Genomic DNA, 9,117 nt, shown 5'->3' on the forward strand with positions numbered 1-9,117 from the left:
AATCCCAGCTACTCAGGAGGCTGAGGCAGGAGAATCGCTTGAGCCATAGAGGTGGAGGTTGCAGTGAGCTAAGATTGCACCATTACACTCCAACTGGGGCAATAGAGCAAGATTCTGTCTCAAAAAAAAAAAAAAGAAAAGAAAAAGAAAAAAAGGGGGGGCCTCCTTCTGCCTCAAGTCTCAGAGCCAATATTCCAGAAACAAGGCTCGAAGGCTGACTACTGTGAGGAAAATGAAGACTTTTCTAAATTCCCGAAGTTTCCTTTTACAGACCATAATGTGGGTCCTGTGAAGAGAGAGTCTCGGAGAAAGTGCCCACCCAGCATACAATGAAAGGAGAAAGCCCCCGTACTTCCAGGAGGGGAGTAGGGAGAAGGACTCACATGTCTTCCCGGTCCAGCCCAAGCCTTCAGGGGTGTTCTGCATGAACGAATCACATGGGTGAAATCCCTTAACTGTGGGCTTGGCCCTGTCTCCACAGGCACATCCTGGGAAAAGTCACGTCCCTGGACAGGAGCACTGTGTCCCTCATAGTGATGCCTGCCGACCGTGGGTGTGGGAAATGATTAGGGAAGGGCCCAGGCAGGATGGGGGCCTGTGGTGGTGCCCTCTCATCTTCCTAGGCCCCTAGTGCCCTTCTGGATCCTGATGGAAAGATCCAGAAGTCTTCCTGAACTCCCACTGGGGGTGTGGAGGTAGCTCAGCTGAGAGCAAGAGGCCTGCCTGGAGCTGCCATGGATAGGACGAGGTGAGGCAGAAGCTGGGGGTGGTCAGCCTGAGCCAGGGCCCGCCCTGACCTGGCCAGCATGGAACACAACAGTGGTCCCATCAGCTGTGGCTTTGGCTGTGCATACAAGCAGGAGCGCAAAGGCCCGGCCAGGCACACCTCAGAAGACCCCACATAGATCCTAGACTATAACCCTCCCAGGACCACTGAGGGTCCCGCATGCTTAGCTGCCATCTCGGCTACAAGGATGGGATAAAGAGAGCTCCAAAATGAGCATTTCTTCAAAGAAGCTCTGTTTATCCAAAAGTGAACCTGAATTTTTTATGTTAAGTGGGAAACTGTAATTCCTCCCAGCCTATTTGTAACCTCCTCCTTACACAACTGTCCAGAGGTTTGGGGACTAGGAAATAAGATGTCACAAGTTACGAAGCACAAAAGGAATCTAAATGGGATATCTGGAAAGAGACTCGCAGAAGAGGCATTTCTTAAGTTGAGCCTTTAGAAAATGGGTTGGTGCTTACAGATTATTGCAACACCAATTTACAGCATTCTGTGCTGTTTAAAAGTGGAGTACCATTATTAGACATAAGCTGTTACTTCAGAGGTCATACAGCACTGCATTCAGCCTTTTTGGCTGTCTGTAACCCCTCCCCATATCCCCGTCTACCCTCTTCTCAGAGCCTCTCACTACACTCCATCGTAAGCCCTCTTCCTCATTCAGCTACTGCAAATCCCCATCTCTTCCATATCATATTGCCAGCCCTTCTCAAGAAAGCCTGAGTTGGGCCAGGCACGGTGGCTTATGTCTGTAATCCCAGCACTTTGGGAGACCAAGGCAGGCAGATCACCTGAGATCAGGAGTTCAAGACCAGTCTGGCCAACATGGTGAAACCCCATCTCTACTAAAAATACAAAAATTAGCTGGGCGTGGTGGTGCATGCCTGTAGTGCCAGCTACTTGAGAGGTTGAGGCAGGAGACTCACTTGAACATGGGAGGCGGAGGTTGTAGTGAGCCGAGATTGTGCCACTGCACTCCAGCCTGGGTGACAGAGCGAGACTCTGTCTCAAAAACAAAAAACAAAAACTTGAGTAGAGGAGGTCTCCAAAGCAGATGCTCCACCAGGCATGGGAGGGATTAGGCACCCACCACAGCCCCTTCACCAGGGCACAGCAGCAGCCCAGAAGCAGAAATCCTGGGAGTTCCATTCCTAGAAGCCTCAAAGAGCAGGAAGGAAATCAGCCCCTTTCATCAAGGGCTGCCCCTCTGAGGACATCCAGGGAGGATAATCACCAAGATCAGAGGTGTCAGAGCCAGGAGGACAGAGGAACAAGGCCCTAGAATCCTTTCTTTTGGCATTTAAAATACGGAATCAGAATCATCTTGAAGGCAGTATCAGTGACTCTATAATTCTATGTAAGCTGAAAATACTTGCTGAATACAACTCTCCCCTGTATAGACAGGCAGGCAGGCAGGCCCTGCAATAAAATGTTAAACCAAACTAAGGCACATTCTGTTTCTAAAACCTCTCAAAGTTTTCCTTAATCTTTATACTTCTTTAATCTTTAAGAAAAGAAAAAAAAATATAATCAACAAGGCAAAGCTCCTACTACAAAAATAATGTATACTTTAGTTAAATAATTTCTGGGCGGGGCGCAGTGACTCACACCTGTAATCCCAGCACCTTGGGAGGCCAAGGTGGGTGGGTCACTTAAGGTCAGGAGTTTGAGACAAGCCTAGCCAACATAGCGAAACCCCGTCTCTACCAAAAATACAAAACTTACCTGGGCCTGGTGGTGCGTGCCTGTAATCCCAGATACTTGTGAGGCTGAGGCAGGAGAATTGCTTGAGCCCGGGAGGCAGAGACTGCAGAGAGCTGAGATCATACCACTGCACTGCACTCCAGCCTGGGCAACAAGAGTGAAACTCTGTCTCAAAAAAGAGAGTATCTGGACTATAAATGTGGCAGTATTGAAATCAGCAAAGATCATTCTGAACAGAATAGGCCATCTGTATACAACGAAATCAAAGACCAAGACAACCGGTAAATGCTTTCTTTGATCTTAAAACATTGCAGGCTGGATGCAGTGGCTCATGACTGTAATCCCAGCACTTTGAGGGGCTGAGGTGGGAGGATTGCTTGAGCCCAGGAGTTTGAGACCAGCCTGAGCAACACAGTGAGACCTAGTCTCCACAAAAAATTTTTTTTTAATTAGCCAGGCATGGGAGTGCTCGCCTGTGGTCCCGGCTACTCAGGAAGCTGAAGTGGCAGGATCACTTGAGCCCAGAAGGTCGAGGCTGCAGTGGCCGAGATTGCACCACTGCATTCCAGCCTGGGTGACAGAGCAAGAAAAAAAAAATGCAACTTCTACCAAAAGATATGAAATAAATTTTATTAAGAAGATATCCTCAGTTTTCAAATAAGGGGTGGCCTTATTTGAAGATGAAGGACTGAGAGAAAAGCTAGAAGTTTGAAAGTCTGAAGTTAGTTTCAAGTTAGCTGTTTACCACTCCCATGGCTCATATAGATTCAGAAGAGCTTTTCTAGCAGGTAGAATTATTGGCTCTGAACTCCAAGGTAACAGCTTTGACACACTCAGTTTCTTCGATAGCATACTTTTCAAAAATTTCACGTGTTACTCTCATTCTGACCCACCAGTGTCATGCCTGCCACCCTGGCCGTGCTGAGCTTCCCACAGTGGGATTGCTGTGTGGCTTCTGCTGCTGTTCCCACTGGTCTTTAAAAAGGGGGGTTGGGGCCAGACATGGTGGCTTATGCCTGTAATCCCAGCACTTTGGGAGGCTGAGGTGGGCAGATCACCTGAGGTCAGGAGTTTGAGACCAGCCTGGCCAATATGGTGAAACTCTATCTCTACTAAAAATACAAAAAAATTAACCAGATGTGGTGGTGGGCACCTATAATCCCAGTTACTTGGGAGACCGAGGCAGGAGAATTGCTTGAACCTGGGAGGCAGAGGTTGCAGTGAGCCAAGATCGCGCCATTGTACTCCAGTCTGGGCAACAAGAGTGAAACTCTGTCTCAAAAATAAATAAATAAAGGCCGGGCACGGTGGCTCAAGCCTGTAATCCCAGCACTTTGGGAGGCCGAGACGGGCGGATCACGAGGTCAGGAGATCGAGACCATCCTGGCTAACATGGTGTAACCCCGTCTCTACTAAAAATACAAAAAACTAGCCGGGCGAGGTGGCGGGCGCCTGTAATCCCAGCTACTCGGGAGGCTGAGGCAGGAGAATGGCGTAAACCCGGGAGGCGGAGCTTGCAGTGAGCTGAGATCCGGCCACTGCACTCCAGCCTGGGCGACAGAACGAGACTCCGCCTCAAAAAAAAATAAATAAATAAATAAATAAAAAATAAATAAATAAATAACATTTAAAAAGGCGAGGGGGTGTCAGGAGGAGACCACTGGCTGAGAATGAGTCTTTTCTTCACAGCCTAAAATCTACTGACCCTAAAGAAACTCACAATATTTGATGGATCCAAGGGGCTTGGAGGAATGAGAATCAGAGGGACAGAGAAACAGACTTGCCCAGACCAAAAGATGCATCATGAAAGAGCCAAGAATTCAGATCAGACTTACATACCCCGCCATACACACTTTCTCACAGACACTGTTTAGCTACCAGGAACAAAAAATGTATTTGCATGGGGTGGCAGTTGTGTACCTGGCCCAAGTTCAAAGAGCTGACTGTGGCTAATTATCAAGGAAACTGTGCACACCCACCAGCTGGAGCCCTGCCGGGATGGGTTTGTCCCTTCCAGCCATCAGGAAGCTGATGAAGGAGACGTTGAGTTGTGAAGAGGGACAGGGGAGGCCACAGAGTCAAGGGGTGGAGAAGAAAGGATGGTGAATCAGAAAGCAAGCCTAGCAACTCAAAACAAAATACCTGTACAGACATAATGTACCCTGAAAGAAGCCAGACACAGAAGAGTGCATAGTGTGTGATTCCGTGGATGCCAAGCTCTAGAACGAACACAATTAATCAATGGTGACAGAACTTAAAACTGTGGTTACCTCTGGTTGAGTAGTATTTTCTGGAAAGAGTCACAAGGGAATCTTCACACATGATGAAAATGTTCTGTATCTTGATCAAGGTGGTGGTTACAGGGGTAGAGACACATGTAAGCATCGATCCAGCTGCACACCTATGGTCTTGTGCTTTTCTGTCTATGTTATACTCAGTAACATTTAAAAAAAAAACAAAAACATTAAGAGTCTGCACTTGGGGATGGAAGCAAAGAGCTATAAGCAAACTGATTGATGGTTCAACTTCTAGAAGAGCTCAGTTACCATGAAAGGTAAAGGTGCAGATTAACCTGAAAATAGGATTAGTTGAAAGTTGGCAGAAGCATAATAGTCCCACAAACCACTTGTCCAGCCTCAGCAGAAGGTTAAAGGTTTGCTCTTTGGGGAGGAGCAAGCAGAAGACATGGAAGTCCACGTACTGGAATGGGGGTCATTGCCTTCAGATCTCTTTCTCCACTCAGCCCTGAGAATGCTGGCATCCAGTCTTACACCTCCCCTGCTGCCACCACCACCAGTATCACCAGGCAAGAGAACAGAGGATTCCTTTCCAGGGAAACACACCAACACAAAAGGAAAAACAAAAACAAACAAAAAACTACCAATACTAACAGGTGATTGTTGCACTCCAGAGTTCCAGGTCCCTGCCTAATCAACCTACGTGGAAGTTCCTATTCAGCCAGGTCAGACCACGTGCACAGAGCTTCCAGCAATCACTTTAGTGCCTCACTCTTAAATGTGACCAGACGACCTGGGATCACCAAACATTTGAAGAAATCCTCTAACATGATTAAAGATTAAAACTACAAACCAAATAAAGAGACACAGAAACAGAGACAATGCTGGAAATATGAGAAAACTTTTTACAAAGCTGTAAGTAATGTTAAAATAAAAACTTCAGCCAAATTAAATGTAAAGGAGTTTAATTGAGCAATGAACAATTTGCAAACTGGGCAGCCCTCAGAATCACAGCAGACTCAGAGAGACTCCAATGCAACCATGTGGTAGAAGAAGATTTATAGACAAAAATGGGAAGTGATGTACAGAAATCAGAAGTGAGGTACAGAAATAGCTGAATTGGTTACAGCTCAGCATTTGCCATATTTGAACACAGTTTAAACACTCGACAGTATATGAGTGGTTGGCCAAGACCCAGCCACTGTTAAGGCACACAGTCCCAAGGTAGGTTCTGTCTTGTCTACCTATTAGTTAGGTTGCAGTTCGTCCACAAGGACTCAAATATAGAAGTGCAGAATCCTTCTCAAGCCATATTTAGTTTGCTTCAACAATGTCTTTACATGAAAAGACACAAAAAAGATGATGAAGATAAAAGATGATGGATCTTTGCAACAAAAAGGATGGGGATGCCATGAAATGGAATGTTCAGAGTATAAAGAACCCTCGTATGTTAAAAATACGATGGCAGAAGTAAGTACAATTAATGGAAGAATTAGATAATAGAGTTGAGAAAATCTCCCTAGAAAAGCAAATCAAAAATTCAAAGAAATGGGTCAGGCACGGTGGCTTATATCCATAATCCCAGCTCTTTGGGAGGCTAAGGCAGGCAGATTGCTCGAGCCCAGGAGTTCTAGACCAGCCCAGACAACATGGCGAAACCCTGTCTCTACAAAAAAATACAAAAATTGGCTGGCATGGAGGCACATGCCTGTAGTGCCAGGTACTTGGAAGGCTGAGGTGGGTGGACTGCTTGAGCCCTGGAAGCAGAGGTTGCCATGAGCCATGATGGCGCCACTGCACTTCAGCCTGGGTGACAGAGTGAGACCTTGCCTCAAAAAAAAAAAAAAAAAGAAAGAAAAGAAAAGAAAAGAAAAAAAAGAAAAAAAAACCACAAAGAAATGAAAATAGGAGATAAGATAAGACTATGTATTTAAAAGAGCATGCCAGGAAGCCTAATTCATTCTTTCTTCCCCACTCCTCTGCCTTCTCCCTCTTTCCTCCCCCAACTTCTTCTCGTCCTCCCCCTTTTTCTTCTCTTCCTCCCACTCCTCCTCTTCCTTTTTTTTTTCTTCTTCTTCTCTTTACAGATGTGGTCTCACTCTGTTGCTCAGCCGGAGTGCAGTAATATCTTCTTCCTGGGAATTCCAGGAGTGGATAAAAGAAATAATTAAAGAAAATTATCAAAGAAATAATACAAGAAAAGATTGTAGGACCAGAAGAGTCTCTAGATAAAAGGGGTCGCTGAGTACACAGAACACCCAGCAAACAATTAAAAAAACAAAACAAAACAAAACCCTCACCAAAGGATATTTATCATTAAATTTTAGAAAACTGGAAATAAAAAAATCACACACCAAGGACTAAAAATCATAATGGGATTGAACTTATTAACAGCAACACTGGAGGTTAGGAGACAATGGAGAAATGTCATGAAATGTTTTATGGAAAATTATTTACAACTTAGAAGTTTTTTTCCTCAATCAAACTACTAGTCAAAAGTGAGAGTAGCATACAGGCATATACAGAAATGCAAGGGCTCAAATTCTTTTAGCCTTTCTCATAGGCTACCAGAACATGCTTTCTAGATATTAAAGTGCCATGGATCACATGGGAACCTGTTACCATGCAAATTCCGGTTCAGCAGGTCTGGAGTGGGGCCTGGGCACTTCTGACAAGCTCAAGTGATGCCATTGCTGCTGATCTGTAGACCACACAGTGAGAGTGAGGTACTAGAGGACACGTCTCACCAAAATGAAAGAATAAACCAACAAAAAGGAAGAAGTAGGACCCAAGAAATTAAGGATCCAACATAAAAGCAAGTTAATATCCAAAATGATGCTGAAGGGAGATCCCAGGGCATTACCTAAAGGGAAAACAGTCCAGACTAGGACCTATAAGGAGATATTAAATGATACTATAAGGAGAAGAGGAGAAAATAATGAAACTGATGATTACCTTTTATATCGAGAGGAGATTTATACTTCTGTTGGAGAGTTAAAAGACAAATTACTGATAGTAACACAGAAATCTAAGCTAATCAGGAAGTAAGGTAATTATTAACTCCAGGGAAAACTAGAAGAATGAAAGTAACCATATCACACTACATAATCACAATTAAAAAATGAATATTGACTGAAAAATTATACAATAACAATATTGAGGCGCTGAGAGAGGTCAGAGCAACAAAAATTAAGCCGTCATCCTCCATAATAGGAAGTCAATAAAAATCAAGAAATAACAGTATAAGCACATTATTTAGAAATCTGAAGATAGGGCTGGGCGCCTATCTTCTTTACTGTAACTTTAAATTTAAAAATACACAGATAGCATGCCTACAATAAAATCAAGGGAATGACAGTTTTAGAACACAAACTGTGGTAATTTTGAAAACACAAAAGCTAAAACCACTAACTAAGTCTATGTGGACACCAAGTCCCCTACAACCAGTTCTGTCCCCTGGGGCTCTGCCCAAACATTTCCCTTGCCTGAGATTCCTTCTGCTTCCCACCCTTCCAAATGCTGTATTTCCCCCCAGAAGACTTGCCAAGACCACTCTCGCCTGCACATCTTCCATTCCAGCTAACCAAAGGCATCCTTGTGTTGACTAAACCGAATTATTTTGCAGAGAAGGCATCTAAAAACTTCTACTGTAGACTATTCACCTTAATAATTGTTCTCATCACATTATTCAATAATAAAATGAGGGCAAGAAGTCCTCTTCACTCCCTTATCCTGGAGAAGCCAAGCCAGTGTCTTTCCCACTTGCTTTCCCCAAACCCTAGGACCTTTCAAAGTAACAGTTTAATGGAAGGGAAAGAAAATCTAAAAGAAAAACTCTCCAAAAAATGAAACTCAGGCAAAGAACCATGGGATTAAAAATTTTTATTCTTTATATATTTCATTTCTGAAATGTAGAAATCTATCTCCCATTCCTTAAATCTGCCACTGGGCTAAGAGACTATTGTATATACAATGTGCACTCACTGATTGAACAGAATTAGAACATCCAGGCACTCACTGAGATTTTGCTTCCACAACCACTCAAAGTCTAGTGATTAGTTAATGAGTTAACACCACACTTGATCTTCACATTTTGGAAATGCTGACGGCAGACAGGGACTTGTTTTGGGAAAGGAAGTATACAGTAGACATTTGTACCCATTACCCAGCCACCACCACCTTTCCTTTAAAGTACCCCGCTCTTCCTTTAAGGTTGCAGAGTCTCAGAAAGTGGGAAGAAAGGAAGTTTTTGCATTTTCAGGTCAAAAGAAAGTACATTTGTACAACCACATAATACCTATGCAAAGGTTTGTTGAAATCTAAACACAAGACAGAAGTAGTTCTAGCACCTCCACCAAAAGTAAGGTAAGTAAACTTTTCCTTAATATACAC

The sequence above is a fragment of the Colobus angolensis genome, unplaced genomic scaffold (assembly GCF_000951035.1).
Source record: "Colobus angolensis palliatus isolate OR3802 unplaced genomic scaffold, Cang.pa_1.0 Scaffold533, whole genome shotgun sequence".
NCBI lineage: Eukaryota > Metazoa > Chordata > Mammalia > Primates > Cercopithecidae > Colobus > Colobus angolensis.